Source organism: Dermacentor silvarum, chromosome 1, assembly GCF_013339745.2.
Source record: "Dermacentor silvarum isolate Dsil-2018 chromosome 1, BIME_Dsil_1.4, whole genome shotgun sequence".
NCBI classification, from domain to species: domain Eukaryota; kingdom Metazoa; phylum Arthropoda; class Arachnida; order Ixodida; family Ixodidae; genus Dermacentor; species Dermacentor silvarum.
The window spans coordinates 381,660,481-381,682,515 of NC_051154.1; the positions used below are offsets into that span (position 1 = coordinate 381,660,481).

The 22,035-nt window shown below is 44.3% G+C and overlaps 1 long non-coding RNA gene across 2 annotated transcripts in view; it reads right to left on the minus strand.

Annotated features, from left to right (window-relative positions):
* Positions 1 to 4,364: 4,364 nt before the first annotated feature.
* LOC119437496 (uncharacterized) overlaps positions 4,365 to 22,035 on the minus strand; it is a 28,781-nt gene continuing 11,110 nt past the window's right edge. For both annotated transcript variants that reach the window (XR_005189402.2, XR_007465114.1), the window contains one exon: positions 4,365 to 4,490. This is a non-coding gene — a long non-coding RNA (uncharacterized LOC119437496). The remainder of the gene's footprint in view (positions 4,491 to 22,035) is intronic.

Consider the following 22,035-nt stretch of genomic DNA (forward strand, 5'->3'; position numbering starts at 1 on the left):
CTAGAATTATACAATAGGTATTGTGAATACTTCACAGATAATTGAGATAATTGTATAAGAAGCTTACTCTTCCATTTTGAGTGTTGAAGCCCGTTTTTATCATTGCATTTCGCACACACTTGATTAGGTGTGGGAAATCGGAGACAAAGTGTAGGAACCTGCTCGGGTCAGAAGGATGAATGACCTTGCACCGCACATCCTTGAAAGTGCCTCGAAGACCAAAAGCATTCCACATTGAACGATTCCAAGAGGCACCATCAGAGCAGATATAGTCTACCTGGAGACCCGCCTGTTCGCACAGGATTGTCGCTTCCAGAAGAATTTTTGCCAGTACCCTGGATTTCACATTTCCACGAGAAGCAAATACAGCTGAAAAAAAAGACCATAAAAAACAAATCGACAAATTTGTTTTGCTGCGGGAGCTTTAGTGAATGCTACATACCAATAACTTGAGTCCATTTGCCAATAAATGGCTGGAACATGACAACCAGCCCGTGATCGGCTTTTGTGTGCTTGTCGCAATCCTCAGTAAACTTTCCCAAATCAACAAAGCCTTCAATATGACCGGAAGATCTCATGTCAAGATGTGCAGAAAGCTTCATCTCGTCCACCACGAGGCCACCGTGCCTTTTCATCTCATCCATTTCTTGAGCTTTTACTTTTACCGATTCCAAAAGCTTGCCATTAAAGCCAAAGGAAGCCTTAAATCCCTGTAAACAAAAAAAAATATCAATACGTTTTCATAGTTTTGAAAATACGCAACCACATACTCTAATGTACTTCCGTAGGCAGGCACGGCTGGGAAGGACAAGGATTTTGTGCGCCCGCAGGTGCTCATATAATCGGGGGCTTTTCATTCGTAGGATTATGCATTCCAGAAGCCACTCTTTGTTATAGCGGTATCCTCGCAAAGACTTCCGCTTAGAGGCCTCAAAACAAGCTCTCACAGCAGCTTGTTGCTTTCTTGGGAGCCCATTCAGCTGAAAAATAATTTACACATGTGCTGTTAAATGAGTGCACTACGAAGGGTGCTCTAGTTAAAAGGGACAGTGAAGGCCAAACCTTTTGCTCAAATACAGATGCCTCGATCTTGCAACTGGCCTCTTGTAGCCTTTCTAATGCATCATGCAGAGACAGAAGTTTCTTGTTCTTCCTCCTCAAGGTGCGTGAAGCCCACTTTAGCCGTTGAGTAGCAGTCCTTGCTAGTGGGCGCCGAACCTTTTTTTTTCAAACGCAGCAGGCGAGCCACAAGAAGGCTTCTGCTTTTCCTACAAGCAAAACATCGTTGATTTTGATGACTGGAGGCGCCTGAAACAACAACAAAAAATGTGTGTGATAGGAAACCACGACTTGGGCATTTTTGTTCTATCTGAGGGTATCATCTGAAAATGGGGCACTCATTTGGAATGCGTACTAGTAAAGACCTAGTAAAATAAGGGTGAAAAGGCAAATACCTCGTGGTGAAGGTAGCAAGGACCCATTGCAAGCAGTGGAGAACAAGCGATGCTGAGATGTTTTGGTGATGTTAGCCAGCTGTAATGCTTCAAAGTCGCATACTTTTCCAATTCCACAGCATGTTACAAGGCTGTCTGCATATGCTAGAAGGTCCTGCGCTTCTTGCTGTGATTGAAAATCGCATCTCTTGTGCAGAAGTCCAGCAAGAAAAATGCTGCAACTGGGAAATGTCTTGCCTACCTCCATTTCAAGGACGACTATCTTGTTGTAAACAAGAGGTGGCGTTGCCTCACTGACGAACTCTGCCGTTTGATAAGCAAGGACATTCTGATTTTCGAATGCTTGCAATGACCAGAGCACGGTTGGACAACGAAGCGCGGTCTTTAAGGAACTGAAGAAACAGGAACTGGGCGGCGTTTCCACTTGACAAGCATCTATTGTGTCTTCCACCTGCAGGCTTGATTCCGACCTCTCGAGTATTGCGTCACTTTTCTTGAATGGAACGGTGGATTCCGCATCTGTTCCTCGCCTTTTGCGGTCTTTCGGTAGTTTCTTGCTCAAGTACTTCGGAAGGTTAGGGGAAACGGTCGGCACAGCGTCTTTTGCAAGTGTAGGGACATCCCGTGGCACAACGACAACATTCCCATTTATATTATGTTGAAAGTCTCGCAGTATGAACCTGTCGAAAGAAAGCAATTCGTTACAACGTTATAACAAAGTCTGATATGCCGCAGTAACTAATGCTGCGAGCTCTTTCAAAACGCAAACTCTGATACGAAGGCTGAGTTCAATTTTCGTGCGTTTTCGCGCTGTAATAGCCCGTACACGGAATTCCTAAGCGTACGAGGTCAACCAGATATTTAAGCACGTACATACCTTGCGTCGAAATGCTTCTCGCATACCGCTGAATTCTCTTGGAGTTGCCTGTCAGCTCTCGGTATAGCACGAGCCCACTTTTGAAAAACGTCTTTGCACGCCGGCGCTCGGAACAATGATATTTTTTCGGCGGACGACCGGTACCCAGAGTTGCAGCCAGGAACGAAGCACCAGCGTTGAGTTTTCTTCTTCGTTTTATAGGGCATCTTTACGACGGCTCACAAATGCATGATCCGCGTAAAATAAAAATCACCTTAAAGAAAAACGACGCAGCAGCAACCCCGTGACGCCGCCGTGTTTATCCTACAGGGAATGTGCGACGGCGATGGCGGCACGGCCGCGTCCCCTGCAGCAGCGCCCCTAGCGGCAGCGGCGCGCCGAGGGACCCTGTCTGGCAAGGGAAACGCGCCGCGCTTTTCACACCTCCCCATTCTAGCCACCCTAACATGGGAATGATGGGAAGTACAGGCTTCGGATTGACTTGTCTTGAAACTGGTGGCGTTTGCATGCGGCGCAGTAAACGAAGCTGTATTAAAACATTTTCGTGCAAAAATTAATTTTATTTATGTTGTTTTATATAATGCATAATGCATTTAATAAAGTTTGTATGACTTTGAGATTGAAGCATGGTTTACCACCAGGGTATGCATCGTTCTGCTTGATTTAGCGCCATTGAATAATTATTTATTTACTTTCACAACAGCAATAACAACCGTGCATGTGCTTATATAAAAAATACTCATCAAATATTTATGGAAATAAAAATTTTGTATTATGAGAAAAGTGTTGCGCCTTTGAGAGAAATGTTACAAGTGTCGTGTGCTACGACGCCTGCTCGCTGCGAACGCGGGGAAAGTGAACTTTTCTCGCAGACGGTACGCACTTGCGAACTCTCTCGCTCTTTCGAAAGGCTGCATCGGCTGTCACGATTGATGAACACCTTCGAGTACTTTTAAACACATCTGCTGCAGTGCTATCTTAGACGCTTGTGGCCTCTTACGAGCACGCTTTACTATATTTTATGTTGACGTACCGCTTCTTCTGAAGTGCGCGCCAGCAACTGTTATGTCGTGGCTTTGCGCTTACCCGTTTTGCGACAGCAGACTACAGCCAGGAAGCAGCAACCTTTCCTACCACAAGTAAGTTTGTGTTCTCAAATGTCCTGAAATGACCATTTCAATGAACACATAAACGAGTAATGTGCAATGAAGCCATCAATCAAATTTGATTGTCAAGCCAGTAGAAGAGCAACTATGTAGCAAACAAAATGCTTTATGCAAGCAGTCAGCAGTTTTTCCATTGCATTCTGCATCATGAGCAAAAAAAAATTACTGGCAGCTTAATTAAAACACCCAGCATATGTCTGCAGCTACACTTAAAAGCTTTAAGGCTAGCAGCATGTACAAGAAGCCAAAGTGCTGTAGCAAAGCAGAAAGTTGCATCTACGTACTGACCACACAAAGAACGACTGAACGAAAGTTGTTAGGTGCAATGGTAAGAGTCAGGAAGAGAGCAGTGTGGATCAGAGAGAAAATGGAGAACGCCGATATTCCATTTCATATTAAGAGAGAGAAAAAAAGGAACTGGGGCAGGCCGTGTAATGCATAGGGCATATAACTTGGACTATTACAGTTACCGAATGGGGTGCCAAGTGAAGGGAAGCGCAGTCGAGGTCGGCAGAAATTTTGGCGAGGTGATGAAATTAGAAAATTTGTGTGTGCAAGTTGCAATCGGCTAGTGCAAGACTGGGGTAATTGGAAATCTCTAGGAGAGGCCCTCGTCCTGTACTGTACATATAAATAGACTGGTGATGATGATGACTGACCACTTTCTGCACTTTTTGTGTTGAATAAACAGGTTTCCAATTGACAATCCCATCCTCCTGCAAAAATGGCTTCAAGCCATGGGTCTGAGAGGCTTTGCTCCAACCAGACGTCATGCTCTGTGCTCTGCCCACTTCGAGCAATCTAACTTTTGGGGTGGTCTACAATGACGCCGACTGCGTGAAGGGGCAGTGCCGACTTTGTTTCAACCAAGCAGTGACCACACAAGGGTAGAAGTATGTTTGTTTATTTCATTTCAACTTTCAATTTATTTTCACTGCATACCAGGGAAGAGAAAAGTGTAGCAGATCCCAAAACGTCAGTCTCCCTCAGGTCCTAAAGAAACATGGAAAGAAATTCACAAAGATTGTTAGCAGCTGCGAAGAGCAAAACTGACATTAAAGAGCAAAATTTATGAATATATGTTGCACAATATAAATGTTCTAGCAAAAAATGGCAAACTCCTCCAGTTCACAGTAACGATGATTTCACATTATGTTTTTTTCTCGAACTCACTATGTTCATGCGAATGAACTTATCAGGGAAGAAACTGTCTGATGGGATCAAGAATACTGAAGAGTACTGACACAATTTTTGTCCCCTTTTCTTTCTTTGTCTATTCCAATCTAATAACCAAGGTATAAAGCTTCAACTCCTCAGGCACACAAGCAAAAATTATAGGTTCCTTTGACTTGAACACTTGCAAACACATGCCAAATTACATGTATCTTCATACCACTGGTAACTTCACAGGAACAGCATGTGTGACCTTGTGGGATCTCAAGCTAGTGATGCGTGTGCCAATCACCACATGACGCATACACTGAGGCCACATTGCCAAATTACCCCATCCTAGCCATATCACATGAACCATATTCATGTTCTGAAGAAAGTGAGGGGGATGCTTTAGGTTGCAAGAGAAGTGATGGCACAGAACAGTATAATTCAGCCTCACTGCATACATGCTGCCCCACAGAACGAGAAGGCTGAGCTAACTTCAAAGGGCAGAGATCCTGTCATTCCTGTGATGTCACTGTTGGTGCACACTGCGCTTAGGATGTTTTAAAACATTCGTATAAAAGGCAGATATGAATCATTCTTGTGCACAGTATGAGTTGAAGTTTCGTATCATGATTACTGGGTCAAATGACATCTGATTTTCAAAAAACTTAATTTTATAACATAATCCTAGGTGAAAACTAAATTTAGCTAAGAACTATTTATAGTTGGGGAATTCAAATTCAAGGGCGGTTAAGAAAAGGCCTCTGGTTAATATATACAACCTGGGGCCGTATTCTGAAACGTTCCACTTCGGCGGTAGTTCGCCTTTCGCCCTCAGGCGCGCACTGATTGGCTGGTTGAGCAAAATTGAATGAGGTCGGGCTATATAGTATGCAACTGCAAACACCAACATAGCCGATTGTATGGCCGATTTTATATGTGCTGCAATCAGACTTCTACACATCACAAAGAAACAAAATTATAATTAAATCAAAATTGCAATTGCCTACAGCGACCAATTACTGCCCTACCAAAACATTAAGTAATTACAGAAACTAATACATCTTACTTTACCAATATTTTATATATTTTTTAATCTATTTATACTAAATAGAACAAGCTGGCCTTGCTGTTTTAGTACGTCCACTGAAACCCTTCACACACGGATGAACTTTAGTAACACAATATTTTATATTGTTATACTACGCTACACTATTATATAATTTTTAAAATTGTCTTTTGTCTTCTACCCTCGATTTCTTGTGAAGGCATCAGCAGCAACACTTGAAGCTCACTCGATGTGTTCACCGGAAGTATGGGCAGCGTTGTAATCAACCAACACGTTGTGCACAAGATTTTGGTTGCTCAATGCTGTGTTGCTCGCATCTAGGTCTTCTATGAAGTGCACACTATGACATAGTTGCCGGGCCTCAAATGAGGAAGCGCATGAAAACACGGACACGAGAAGAAACGAAGACGAAGACAAGCGCTAACTTTCAACAACAAAATTTATTTCGTTTCGAAATCTAAGGCTGTTGCATCGAGAAAACACTAAGAACCTGAATCATACACTGCAATTGCGGTCAGCTTTTATGGCATATGCAAATAATCTACCTCTCTCGCCGACAATGAAAGTGGCGGTTTGCCGATACATTGGTAAGCAGCCGAGAGGATTTGTTCAGTTTCTATTATCAATATTACATTCTCACGTTTATCCCATCATAATAGCGGTGTTGGTCTGTCATTATTCCATGATGACAGACCAACAAGCCCACATTGCCACCCTCCTCAAATAAGGTGCTCCCGATAGGGCTGGTGAAAAACTGAAAAATTGTGTATAGGAGATTCCCGGAATAAACATTAGACGTAGACAATTGTATGACTCTCGAGCCATAGAATTGCTGTTTGAAATAGTGAGGCAACCATTTGGTGGACCTCCTTCCGGCACCCTTCCCTCCGTAGCCATATAGACTTCAATGACTAATTTTAAAGGACACCAACAAATCTTCAGTTTGCTTGAAAAGGTGGCCAAATTTGTATTGTCATTTAAAATAAAGTCGCACAATGTTTAGCTCTAAAAATACCGCTTGTAGATTACAATTGCAAATATAGATGTATACTGTTACGGATGAGGCGTGCTCATTTACAGGTGATGGATGAGAGTCTAGGAAAACAGTTACAATATTATCAGACATACGGAAACATGGGCGTTCAACGGACAAAAAAACTTTCATTGATGTCACAGAAGTCTATACAGTTAACTGAGCAAAGAAAAATTGAGCAGCAGTTTTTAACACCTCAGAGTCACACCTAAGAGATAGAGAATATTATTATAAGTTACTTGTTATTACAGTTTGTTTTGAAAATAGTGTAATGGTTACATGTGACTAGGTTACAGAAAAATGTCTCTGAAATATAGCGAGCATTACCAAGCAAACAAAATAGTTGTTGAATTACAAAACCACCAGAAAATAGTATTTATTATGCGCAATTGGTTATGTACAAGTCTGGCTACAATGGGGCATAAATTCAAACGGTGAGTGCTATCCTTTCAGGAGATGCAGTAATTATAAGGAGTGTGAGTGAACCCATAAAAATGCAATAGAAGGGTTTCAAAATAAACGCACAAGCCATGCAGCCTGCTGATTTCATCAGTAAGGCTATTATTTTACTAAAGTTCAAGTCTCCATAAAGGTCAGAGGTGTAATGAAACACACCTGTCTTTCAGCTTGTGCAGGTGCTACCAGTCAACAACACTGCTGCTGAAGAGGCGCCAACACTAGTCCTTTTAGCCGATGCCTGCAACGACGCTCAGGCACCAAGCGAGCATGCAGAGGTGAGCTTGAAATGTAAGAAAGGTGACGAGCAAGCTGATGCGAAATTTATGCTGATGCAGGTGCAAGGCATTCCATCAGAAGGCTGCAGGCAGGCTAGGGATGACCTAGGTACAACCGAAGACTGTGCATCCCCCCAGGGGTATCCGAATCGACCGACTGTCAAAACCCTTCATCACCTGGACCACACATACTCTTCAAAAGAAAGCCCTAGAAGCAAGGCAAAGCGGCTGGAAGGGTGCCTCAAGGAAGCCAGAAAACGAATAAAAGTGCTTGAAGCAAAAACAGACACAGTGAGCGAAGCCGTACCCTGCAGAACATGATTGATGAAATGAGGAGCAAGTCATTGATTACAGAGGAGGCACAGACAAAACTGGAACAATTTGGAAACCTGCCAGTCGAAATACTTGATAATTGGCGCAAAAATGCCACAGAGCAGCCTCGAGGCAGGAGGTACAGTATAGAAATGAAAAAATTTGCCACGACACTACATTATTACTCACCTCGAGCATATGACTATGTAAGTTCATTGTTTGCCATGCCTAGTGTGCAATCTATACGGCAGTGGCTCAGAGTTGTTGGAGGCTGGCCTGGCTTCACAGCTGAGGTGTTAACAGCACTCAAAGAGCAGCACAAGAAACACACCACGAGAGCGCTTGTGCTCCATCCTTCTTGATGGAATGAGCATCAAGAAGGCATGCGAACTGGACCTTTCAAGTGGGCGACTGATAGGGTTTGTGGATCTAGGAAACGGTCAGGAACCTCACGATGCAGACAACATCCCCCTTGCTACAGAGGCACTTGTGTTCATGGTGGTAGGGTTGGCAGCGCCATGGAAGATGCCCTTCAGATATTTCCTGAATGCTGGACTTTCAGGAGAAGTTATAAAGAACTTGCTCCTCGAAGCCGTCCATTGCATACAAGAATGTGGACTCAAGGTGACTGCAATTGTGTGCGACTGCCTTATGGCCAACGTGGCAATGGTGAAGCTTCTTTGGTGCCGCGTGCATGAGCTCACATTTGAAAACTTAAGGACATCATTCCCAAACCCACAGTTTGAAGAAGAAGAAATCTTCGTAATGTTTGACCCATGCCATGCACTAAAACTACTGCGGAACCTTTTGGGTGACAAGAACATTCTTTGGAGTGAAACATATGGGGTAAGTGTTACATGTCATGAATAATAATAACACTTATGGGCCATACTGTGACAGTGCTACAGTAATAGAGGAATTAAAAGCATGGAAGCGCAAAGGCATGGAAGCGCATAGGCATCTAATTTCTAAGCAAACAGGTTAGCTATGAATTGAACACAAAATGGATGTAGAATTCTACACCTCATGCTTAGGACCATCAGCAAATTGTCCTATGCTAAAGCTTTAAGCATTTTGCACAAAAGCAGCCTATTTTTCCGATCCACACATTTGAAATAATAACTCTCCCATGTGACGAAGAAGTAAGTCCTTTCATTTCAGCAGGAAATTGAACAAGCAGACAGTACTTGTACAAGAACTCACAATGTGGGATCAGCAAAATACCGTACGCACTCGGGTAAGGGCTGCACTCCGAACTAGTCAGCGAAAAATTTGTAGAAAAAAATTTCCAACAAATATGTAATCACGTTTGGTACCCGCTATCGTGCACGTGCATCGGTGAATTTTTTCGTCCTGCGTACTTGCACGTACTGCTACTACATGGCGAGGGCCAGGGTGTGCACAAGTCGGTAGCTGCGCTGGCACCATTTTGACCAAAAGGTGCGTTCCCGTGTAAGGGCCGCACCTCATCAAAATTGTGAAGGGTAAAAAATGCAGCCCTTACACAAGCATATACGGTACATATGTAACTAAAAGCTTCTGTTTAATTTAGGCAACGTGAGGCAAGAGCAATGTTCAAGCCAAACAACGCTCAATTAGGGCACACCAACTCAGTGAAAATCCTGAAGGTAAAATAATTTCCTCAAAGTTTCCCTCAAAGTGCAATGAAATACATACATGGCAGTGAAAGTGTGTTCTGCCTACATGAGGGAGGCTTTGTGGAAAACAAGTGAAATGTCAATGTCTTTTGTAGCACATTTTATTAAGGGAAGGATACTTTGAAGCTACAGATAGTTTATGGATCTGCGCTGTTGACTGCATCGCTACACAGCTTTAATTCTACAATCGTAGTGTGTACCCTGAAAGGATCAAACCAGAGTCAATTAATTTACATTAACTTTGACACTTATGCAATTAACCTCGCCATTTGTCATGCATGTCATATATCCATCACATCAAGTAGTCTACCCAGAGAGGTGGAACTTCATTCTCGAAACAAACCTCTCACGAAAGAAAATAAAAATAAAGGTATTACACCATGTACACATAGGGGGCAAAAGATTGTCAGAAGTTATCATATCCTAGCTCATATGCAGGCCTGAGGTGCTCCTTCATTCTATCAATATCAATCCATTTTAGCCTGTCTTTGTCTACAAGATTCTGGCCCACAGCGACTGCTATAGCTCTGTAGTGGGTAGTGGCTGGGCAACTTAATTGTACCTTGTTTCCACACATACTAATTGTGCTTTGTTTATGATGATATTTATTGTCTTCCCAATGGTTTCTATTTTTTATTATTTGTTATCAATGGGTTGTGGGATGTATTCCCCATAAATTAAGACATTTCATGGTTCAAAACAATCCACAATAAACAATAGAGGAATGTTTTAAACTGTCCCAAGAACAAACCTTTAACTGAAGTTTTAATTAAGATAAATTTTTCATGTGCACTGATGCTGTCAATCACATATGTAAAGCAGCTTTTGTCCTAAGTATATTTAGCTTGAACTGTATTGACATGATGGTCAAATCTTAAAATATATTTCAGTGAAGTGATTTTGGGCGTCCTCCAAACTAATGAGATATTGCAATTGCAAACGTTTTTGTGACATCTATCACATCCACTTATATAAACAAAAAAATGGCAACGCATGTGCAAATGTGTGAGGCATATTCAAGTTAAACTTATCACTGCAACAAAAACTGCACATGAAAGCTGAAAATATCCAAGATAATTTTACACGAAACAAGTTGGCTAGCCAACAGGTTATCAGACACATGATTACAAAAAGCAGGCCATAAGTTAATGTGTCAAGACTTTTCAGTGAACTCGATTACAACCCCATGCATTTTTCAATTGCAGGCAATTGAATGGAGATACATTGTCCTTCTTAATGAGCTGCAGGAAAGAGAAGGTCTCCGAGCAGGCAACAAGCTCTCCCGAGCACACGTGGAGTACTACAGGCAGGTGAGATATGCCAACAATGTTAGTTGCTTATGATTTTTGTAAAACGTGCATCTGTCATGGAGTTCGAGAGTAGTGTGTACATGTAGTACAGTTTTTTGTTGCTTACAGATTATGAAAGTCAAGCTCGCAGCACAGACATTCAGTGCCTCCATAAGCAAAGCACTTGTTTTCGCTCTGGAACTCGGTGAACCAGGGTTTGATGGATGCTGTGGCACTGCTGAGTTCATCAGCATGGTTGACAGGTACGAACTTCAACTTTCCATACGTCCTAATCAACAAAGCACTTACTCTACGCAAACCTATTAGGTATTTTAGTGGAATCGCAAACAGAAAGTGAGATTCAAACTAGGTAAATCTAACTGTAATGGGAGAATCATCATCATCAGCCTATTTATGTCCACTGCAGGACAAAGGTCTCTCCCTGTTATCTCCAATTGCCTCTGTCTTGCGCTAGCTGATTCCAACTTGCACCTGCAAATTTCCTAACTTCATCACCCCACATAGTTTTCTGCCCTCCTCGACTGCGCTTCCCTTCTCTTGGTATCCATTCTGTAACTCTAATGGTCCACTGGTTATACATCCTATGCATTACATGGCCGGCCCAGCTCCATTTCTTCTGCTTAGTGCCGACTAGAAAAGAATGGACAGTTGGGCGAGTTAGTACGGTAACATATTCTTGGTTTAAGTGTGAAAGAACACAGACGGTAGCAGAAGCAGGTGCTTGTTCTGTCTTCTTCTGCCACCGTCCGTGTTCTTTTGCGCTTAAACCAAGAATATACCATGATACATATAGTGTATCCTGATCATTGGTGTTTTTAATGGAGATAAAGAAGAAGTAATTGCTGAGAAAGTTCTTGAGAATTGTTACCCCAAGCCTCAAAGAAGCACCACAAGAGTCATGAATGAAAGTAATAATCAGGTGCTGCTAGTACACGTACTGAGAGTAAAAAGAATACAAAAAAATACAAAACATGTGCCTTGCTCCTAGTTCACAACTTTTGCAAGTTTTACCAGGTAAAAAAAGTATATTATACAGATTTTCTGTCGTGAACATTAGCTATAGCGATGCACATGCTATGGAGCAAAATCGTGGCTTTGCAAATGTGAAAACGGGTAAGCACCTATGGTGCAGGGAGCACTTGTTTTTATTAAATGCAGCAACCACACAAGCAACCCTTAGGCAATCAATGCAATGTCTGTAGGCTTGGGGAGGATGCAGAAGTCTCGTCATACTTAATTGCAGGGTTCGTACACAATATTTGGCTGGAAATTCAAGGACATTTCAAGGATTTCAAGGATGCAAAAAGGCAGAATTTAAGGAGTGTTAGCGTAATTTTATTTCCTCACATGACTTAGGAAAGGAGCCCTATTTTCGCATTAATTTCTCTTTCAAGAGCTGTTATCTCCGCTTCTTTTTCTTTGGCTGTGCGACAGAAACTTCGTCGCCTTTCGCCTTTCTGGTGGCTCTTCAAGGCAGATTCCCCCATCGCTGCAATGTCGACCGTCTTCTGACATAATGCGCACATTGCTCGATAAGGATCGCTTGGTTCCGGTCTCACCCAGTGACGATAGTCCGTATGTTGCAGCCACGCAGGCTGAAACTTGCACTTCCCGCCTGGCATCTTATCAAAGTAAACACACAACGCAAACTTCACTGAAATGGCGCGCACGAGGCCGACAAACGGCCCGACTATAGTACCTAAAAGACACATACTAGTGTGCCGAGAGCGGGTGTCGCGGTAGCACCGAGTGTGATGCCTGCCGCCGCCGGCCGCTTGGTGCGCTGCACTTCGAGACTGTGCCGGACCATGCTGAGATATGGGCGGACTTCAGGCAAGACACGACGCGAGTCTCCCATGTGCCCGGCGATCTGCCTCTTATGTTCTTGTCCCAATCCGCAATACGTTCGGGGTCTGCGGACGCGCTGGGTAATGAGATGAGCCGTTTCTTTCCGCGTCTCTGGGAAATCGCGGTTTCGCGACCTGTTCAAAGTTTCTTTAGACAGACGAGTGCACACATAGATGCAAAAAACCCACTCACAATAAGAAAAGGCTGCAACGAAAGCGGCAGCAAGGCGAGAAATGAACTAAGCATTGCAATCGACGCGTAGCAATCAACGCATCGCAAACGAACGCGAGTCGAACACCGCAGGATTTAGCATGGTGCCGACAGGCATCGCCGTCTGGTGGCCCGCGGCGGCAGGCATCACAGCCCGCGCCACCGTCCCGCGTTGGAGACTCTCGGTGGACGGCACACTAGAGTATATTCTAGGCACTATACGCAAGCCGAGCGAGCGATATGTCTCGCATTGGATTGGATTTCCAATGCATATTTGTTGCCAGACGACGTAGGGGCTGCGAGATTTAAAACCGAAACTTCCTGATGTTGCCCTTAAGTCAACACAGCTTGTTTTCATGGGCATTCGTAAGCGAAAGGGCCTTAAATATCAGCATGACTTGCGGAGGTACATCGTTAATTTCCTCTAGCGGAACAAATCCCACGGGATTTTCAAGGATTACAAGGAGCCCACGGGTATTCAAGTAGCTTCAAGGGCCCTTGAACTTATACTGTCAATATCAAGGATATTCAAGGATTTCAAGGGGCTGTGCGAACCCTGTAATTGTGTTCAATCAGCTTTTATGTGCAAGCAAGCTGGTCAACCAATGCGCCTAAATCTGGCTCTGGATTGTGGGGACTGAGGGATGCGCCGGCCTCACCTGTTCTGCAGTCCCTCACTTTTCCCCGTCCCGGTTCTAGTGGTGGCGCTACACACGTGGTGGTTTGTGGTGAGGGGGGCATTGACGTCAATGTGCGGCCGCGCGTCGGCTGCTAGTTACTGAGCGTGGCTCTCTTATCTACGGGACCAGCGCAGGGTACGTACATGCTTTCCTCACGTCTACCAACACCTTGGCCCATGCGGGGAGCGCATACTTTGTGCTGATCCTTTCCTGACACTAAGCCAACTAGCAGCGCTTAGTGTTCGCGCGAGGTTGTACCATGCTGAGCCGCACTTGCCAAAAGCCAAAGGAGATTGCCGAAGCTCTCGTGAGTTGATCTATTGGTTATCGCCAGAGCAAGTATCACAGTCGCCGGGTCTTTTCCTAGTGGCGTGTCCCAGCTTGAGGCTGTGACATCGCAGCGACGTGCTATAGGCGCCCGTTTTCTGTATTTTCGCCCTTGGTGCAGGACCCCTTTGGTTCCCCATCGTGCAGGCGTTTTTGCAGTGCTGGTGCTGACAGATTCAATAAACAGTTTCCGTTAACTGAGGGCATCATTGTGTTTTTGCGTGCGTCGCTCGGTAGCCCCTTGCGGCCTGAGCTCACGCGCAGCGGTGCTGGAGGCGACGACTGACGCGGCCCTGTGGCTCGCTAAGCTCGAACCCGCGGTGGTTGGTCACCTGTGAGACACTAAGAACCCACAGGATCCAGCATATCCTCTGTACAGTACTGTACAGTAATGAGTAAAGGCATTTGCACAGACAGTGTTTCAAAAGTGACAGATTAGGCTGTTAGTGAAGCTTGTGACGTCAGTCTCAGATCGAATGAGTGCTCTTGAGTGAAAACTACACATTACAGAAAGGATTGCTCCTATGGGCAGTTCACAAGGTAAAAAAAAGGAAATGTGTACTTGATGCTTGTGGCAACCACAGGCATCAAAACTGAGCATGCACTAATGTTTGAGACACTGTTAGAAAAGCGTAGACGTCGATCCCCCAAAAAGTGCCCATGTCTTCACTGCTGCTGTCATTTAATAATTTCATTGCCGAGTCAACCGAAGCACAAATTTTGCATTGTATGATTGGTGAAATGCTTCGAGCACTAGAGGCTAGTTTTGGCAATACCTCCTGTGACATTTTAAGTTTCCAGACTTCCTTATAAGATGTAAATGGTAAAATATGGCTAATAGTTAAAGTGCAATCATAATTTCACTACATTTATGGTGTTACTTACGGAAGAATTCCAGTGCAAATGTTTACCAACGTGTCAAAACACTGCCAATGAAATTGATTGTTTGCTTCGGGCCAAAGAAAAAAAAGAATTAAGCGCTAACAATAATATTTAAGCAAGTTAAGTTAAGCACAAAGCAAGTTAAGGACAGCGCAAAGAGCAATGAAATGGGAAATGTAAGTCGTTACATTAAGAGACAGGAAGAGAGTGGTGCGGATCAGAGAGCAAACGGAGATAACCGATATTCCAATTGCCATTAAGAGAAAAAAATGGAGCTGGACAGGCCATGTAATGCGTAGGGTAGATAACCATTGGACCATAAGAGTTACATAATGGACACCATGAAAAGGGAAGCGCAGTCAAGGACAACATAAAACTAGGTGGGGTGATGAAGTTCGAAAATTTAAAGGTAGAAATTGTAATCAGCTAATGCAAGACAGGGGTATTTGGAGATCGCAGGGAGAGGCCTTCATCCTGCAGTGGACATAAAAAAAAAGGATGATAATGATGAATCATATTCAGTGAAAATTCAACCAGAGACTGTACCTGTGTGTGTAAGCTTGTAACATATCAAAACCAAATTTCTTAAATGTGAGGCATGAAAGCAGTGCATGCCCCCCCAGCAAGTGACCCTATAAACAAACCGGCTTATGCATAGAATATGCCAGGTAGACTATCAAGCATATAACTCTCTGGTTCATAAACTGCAATAAATAACTGTTTACTTCTATAGTCGGGTACAACTTTAGAAGACAGGAGGAGGCCCCGCCCAGTTGAGCGAAGCGCAGCAGCCAATTCCTCCGCAACTAAAGAAATAGTCCCACTCAAAAAATTGTGACTGCTTCTAAAACACGTATTTGTCGGTATAAATAAGATTTGTGTATCTTGACGAGTGGTTTGGTAAAACTATCATGATGGAAATGCTACCGCACATGCCGGATCGCGAGAGAAAAATAATTCCGTGCCTTCTACAACGCTGTGCGTCGTCTGCTACAGAGGAAGATCGACGGCACCGGGCGTAGCAGTCGCTGGCTTAATAGCATAAGATTCATATATACTTTTTGTGTGTTTGCACAACCTTATTTTTTTAATGTGTTGGGCTTATTTTTAATTAATATTTATTTTTCTTTTGCGGTTGCGAACCTGCAATGTCGTGAGTTCGCGAACGATCGCGCGCGGCATTCCGTGCCAGTTTTCCGCCATGGAGCCCAGCGAGGTGACATCGGAACGCGATCCTTTGTTGCCGAACGAGCGTTGTGTCGCGTCGATGACCACACCACCAAGGAGCCTCGGCAAGAACAAGAGCGGCCACATCCTGAACAGCGATTCACGCAACATGATCTTCCACTGCTACACGTTTTGGCGTAACAGGCAGCCTGAACGCAGCGTGGAGGACACGAGCAAGTTTGTCGCCGACATGCTTGGTGTAAGCGAAAGGACTGTGTTCAGGGTGAGGCAGGAAGTTAAAGCTTCGCATTTTTCGGGTGGCAAACTGACAACGCCCTCGCGAAAGCGCCCACGCAATGCGGAGAAGAGGAGATGCAGCGCGAAGTTTGACAGTTTCACGTTGTGCGCGCTGAGATCATGTGTGCACTATTTCTTTCGCCGCAACGAGATACCGACGGTGGAGAAGGTAACTACCGAGTTCTCGGAGCGTATGGAACTACCATCACTAAGGCGGTGTACTGTGCGTCGCCTGCTTGCCGAGATCGGCTTCAAGCACGAAAAGAGAAGCCGCAACTCGCTGCTTATCGACCGGGATGACATCACCGATTGGCGGAATCGCTACCTCCGTGACGTGGAGCGCTACCGGGCGGAAGGCCGAAAGATCTTCTACCTGGACGAGACATGGGTGACGGCGGGACACACTCGGTCGATCGTGTGGACAGACACCGTGGTGCAGAAGCGCGGACACCTGTTCGCTCGAACAAATGGTCTGACGACGGGTCTAAAACAACCTTCTGGGAAAGGTCAGCGCCTGATCGTGACGCACATCGGCAGCGAGGATGGTTTGGTTGACGGCGGCTTGGATATATTCCGAGGCCAAAAGACAGGCGACTGCCACGAGGAAATGGACGGCAATCGCTTTGAGGGCTGGTTCAATGACGTTCTGCAGAAGTTGCCAGCGGGTAGCGTCATTGTTTTAGACAATGCACCTTACCATAGCCGGCGAGAAGAGAAATTGCCGACGACAGCCTGGAAGAAGGAAAAGATACAGGAGTGGCTCACAAGCAAGAACATCACCTACGGTGAAAGGATGATAAAGAAGCAGCTGCTTGAGCTGGTGGCATCTGTAAAGTCACGCTTTCTGAGCTACATCGTAGACAACACAGCTGTAAAGGCCGGTTTCATTGTACTCAGGCTCCCGCCGTACCACTGCGAATTTAATCCCATTGAGCTTGTGTGGGCCAAGGTCAAAAATGGCATCGCTGCGGACAACAGAGACTTCAAGCTGTCCACGGTCGACGTCATCTTGAGAGAGAAAATCAAGCAGGTAACGGCGGAAAACTGGAGGAAGAGCATTCAGCATGTGATGGGCTTGGAGGCAAAGTTCAGACTTGACACGTCTGGGAGTGAGCACATTCAACCCATCATCATCCAGCTGGGTGAAGATGACACTGAAGACAGCGACTCCGACTGCGAGCTGTCTGGCATTGAGCCACTCGACGAAGCATAAACGCTTCTTATTAACAAAAGAACAGCCCTTATTAGGGCTACCAAAATTTTGCCGGTGGGTTCGCAACAGCCAACCATCCATTCCGTGACCTCTCAAATAAATAACCAGTTCCATTTATGGCATATTCCTTATAACAGAAGCTCAATTCTGATAAGCAACGTCCTGCACACATTGTGCTCGATTTAAGAAGTGGCATAGAAACACATTTAAATGCTGGCATATCTGAATTGAAACACTATTGTTAATCCTGATTATCGTTGGCGGGCTCAAAATGCTCATTCGGGCAGCCATTCATGTGGTTGCATTGTTTATTTTGTTATCTGGATCACACAAGTAAAGCGATTATGAGAACAAATATAAGACATCATTAGCTTAGAGAGGCCCAAAATGCTCATTCAGGCAGCCACCGTCGAGTTTGACGTGCCCCATAGTGAAATAGCAGCAGTCAGAGCACGCTTTATGGTTACGTTAGCAGTCTGCACTGGAAATCGCAGTCATCTCATAGCGAGTGGTGGTGAAATAGCATCAGACAACACCAAACTGACAGCCACTGTCAGCAGCTTGAATGCCAAAGCACATTCATGTGGTTGCATTGTTTATTTTGTTATCTGGCTGACACAAGTAATGCGATTAAGAGAACAAATATAAAACATCCTTAGCTAAGAGAGGCCCAAAAATGCTCATTCAGGCAGCCACCGTCGAGTTTGACGTGCCCCATAGTGAAATAGCAGCAGTCAGAGCACGCTTTATGGTTACGTTAGCTGTCTGCACTGAAAATTGAAGTGTTGTCATAGCCAATTTTCAGTTTATTAATCTGACTCAAGCAAGTAATGCGAATGCAAGCACAATTATTAACGTGATTAACTTTGCTAGCATTTTTTTTTGTCATATTTATGTACCGGAAAAATGCTCAGTAAAGTTGAACGTGTTGTAGTGAGTCACTTTGTTCATTACAAGCCGTAGGAAAAGTGACGGACAGATTCAGACAGTGATATTGGGGAGGTAATAAATGGTGAAAGTTGCAAAAGCTCTCACAGCAATGCTTTGCTGGGCTCCATTCACTAGAAAACTGCATTTGTAATGATGAAAGCGTCATGACAGGAAATGATACCCCACTTCACAATGTTATATATGTGTACCACTACATGTGACGGGCAGCAAACCATCTGTTTATTAAGACTGAATGCAACAACATAGCAAGGTGCTGTTTCACAATATGGCACCTTTTCATGTGCACTTCTGGTAAGCTACCGTATGCACTGATGCATAAACACATTAACAGGGGAAAGAGACGAACTAACTGTGCAAGCCACGTGATGCATTTAACATTTTGTATCTGTCAATGTTTCTGTTGTCACAGCTGATAGAACTTTCTTTGGTGCAAGTTGATTAATCACGTTGCAGTAACAGCACAAGAAGCAAGGTCAGAATAGTAGGAGAAAACAAAGCAAGGTGGCAGACTGAGGAGGCAAGGTAGACAAGAAAGAATAGCTTTAATGACATCGAAGAGACCAGCCCTGCTATTCACAGGACTTGGTGCTTTGAATGAGACGAGTTAATGGAATTGTCGAAAGTCATGGCTGCAGCATGCTTACAAGAACAAATGCAAAAATGAAAGGATAGAAATAGGAATAAATACATGCACGCACGGAAGCACTCACATATTCACACACATGAACACAAACGCAAGCGCGAAAACTAAGATATAAAATACAAAAAAGGGCAAAATAACAAATATACACAAACACACAAGAAAACACGCACACACATTTAACGCAGACGCGAGTAGAACTATTAGGAGTCAGTTCACAAGCAGCTGTGCCTACTTTGTCGTACTTTTTTTTTATGTACACATTGGCTCTGTTGCCTTCACAGTCATAGGAATTTTTTAGTAGCGGCATATCACGACAAAGCGCAAAGCTGTGTTGTGGGAAAGCAAGTCGAGCGCTGACAGCCCAGCTTATGCGCATTGTGTCACAGCAGGCTTTCTACAGCTGGCGCGTGCAGTGAGCGAAGAGTTCTAAGCCACACAGCGACGCGAATTCATGCCAAGCTCCCTTGCAACGGCACCAGTGTATCAGTCATAATTTTAAATTAGCATTCAGGCTGACATTAAGGAAACAAACACTGCTTCCAAACGCCTGACCGTTAACAACCCAATGACATTCACTCAAGCAGCGCGTGTTAGTCACTGATTGTTAGCATTGGTGGAAAGCAATCAATCGACGGTGCTACACAACACTCGAACGACGCCGCTAGATGCTCGGCTATCTTATCACACTGCTGCCAACGATCGGTCGTTCGCACGCTGAGCTGGCAGCAACAAATCTTTGCGTTGGAGGTTGCTTTCACAAATCTTTTCTGTTGAGAAACTCGCAGGTTGGTTTCATCTGCGCACGCTTTTCTCATTTATCCTGATAATGGTTTTGCTCCATCACTTCACCACGTCCGACGAGAAACGCAGGGGCACGGTACACAAACACACCCGCCGCTCACAGTAGGTACCAGACTTTGGCGAACTCTCCTCGTCGTAACTTCACTTAGGAGCAAAACAAAACACCACGGAACAAACACGTACGATGTTTGTTTGCAGCGGTATGCCGCCGCGGGATCTTGTTTCCACACGAAGCGCAGCGCAGCGCCACCGATGTTCGCTGCAATCTTTCTTCGCCAGCTCACAAATCAGAACAAACGCACGCGGCACAAATTGTGCATCGTAAGCTCACAATAATATTTCCGGCATGACCGACCACCACAAACAATTCGAATTCACTCTGACGAAGGGAGGCGCACAGAGCTGACGCGACTCGGCCCAGTTCGAAGCGAGGGCGGCCATGTTAGGCATGTTCTCCATCGGCGGGGACACCGGCCGTCCGGCTCATGACGTCACCTGAAGTGCGCGCCTATTGGTGCCGGCTCGTGTCCATCCGCCTTTGAGGGGCAAATGCCGCTGTCTTCTAAAGTTGTATCCGACTATAGGGCATTTGACATTCTCAACTCTAGGAGCCCTGTCGCCAAAGGTTTCAAGGCTCCACTTAGGCCGTCTACGCTGTGCCACCAGAGGGAATTCATGGAACTGGCTGGGAGACAACTCATGGGCTTGCGACTGGAGTCAAAAAAGCCAGTAGTCGAGGATGGGCGAAGAATGTCAGTGATTTCTCTGGCGTTCACACTAAAGAGCGTATCCCAACTAGCAACCAAAATGTTTGAGAAAGAGCTGTGCAGGTAAGAATACCAAGTATTCACTTAAAAGTCAAAAAGAAAGTGTCACAGCTTCACCAAAGATGTCAACTGTAACTGCCCATGTGATGGCTTTCGTTGCCTCATTTACCAATCGTACACTAAGTACACTTCATTTCAATCTGTTGCACATGGTATTGACAAAGGTTTCATCGCCTAAATAATTGGCCGATTGTTCTGCATGACTAGAATGAACTTTTCCAACAAAATTGGCCTATTAAAACCGTGCCCCCCCAACTGCAAGGGCATGCATTAATAGCTAGCAAACAAAACATATACAGTGTGCTCAATGAATACGCAGCATGGTCTCCACAGCAGATTACTGCACGTTTTGAAGATATATACAGAATGAACTCATGTGCCTTGTTTGCAAAATTACTTGTGCCTAAATGGTATATGTGTCTAAATGTTATCATGTGTCGGTACAGTTCTGTTTCACGTAAACAGCCTATAACCCGGTCAAACTTCTTCAGAAATTTAACGCTTATGCAGATTTCCAAGCACAAATATCTTGACACATATAAGTTCAAGAATGTTACATGGGTAGAAAACATGTCAAACGTATCACAAACAAAGATGGCAGAAAGTCAAATGTCATTTTTCACACTTTTTTATAAAGCATCACCAAAAGTTACAAAGTGTTTATATTGCAAACGTATACCCGATTGTAGAAATTACAACTCTTGTGACCCTCAGATGTTACGTTTAGCTGCCGCACTAAAACAAGAACAGAAACGTGCTGCCTGTTGCGTAACAGACATTTACAAATGACGCGCTAGTAAAAGTCCTATAAAAGGCCCTCTCGGTGGGGTAACATTGGCTTAAGGCAGACAAAGAATAAACGTCAGCAAGCTTTAAAGCCCATTTTTTGCCCAGTTTGGCATCAATACAAATTTGCAACTCTTCTAGGTAGTATTACATAAAGCTGTGGATATACACCTATGTCTATGAAATATCGTGTCGCACTCAGGTCTTTTCTCTGCTATCAGCTTACACAATGGGTCTAGCTTTTGGGTAGCTCCGCAGGTCTGATTAACTGTTCTCTTCACTGCTTGATAACATTCTTTTTAAATGTGTTGGTATGCCCTTTCTTTCTGGCATCTGTAACTATACTATTCTTTAAATTGAAAAAAAAGCAGGGTTAGTTGGCGCATATTCCAAACTTGAGACACTGTTAAGTATAGCTGAAAAGTGTGGCTCAAGAACGAGAAGCACACAGGACACAACGCTAACCTTCAACAACATTTTTACTACGCTTAAACCTAAAATTCATGGGATGCACAGAGCGCCCAATGCAAAGAGAAGCAACCTTCAACTTTCATTTCCCCTCGCCCCAATGTAACACAGAATGTATCAAAACAAATCGATACAAATGTCATTTTCCAGATAGGAAGACTCTT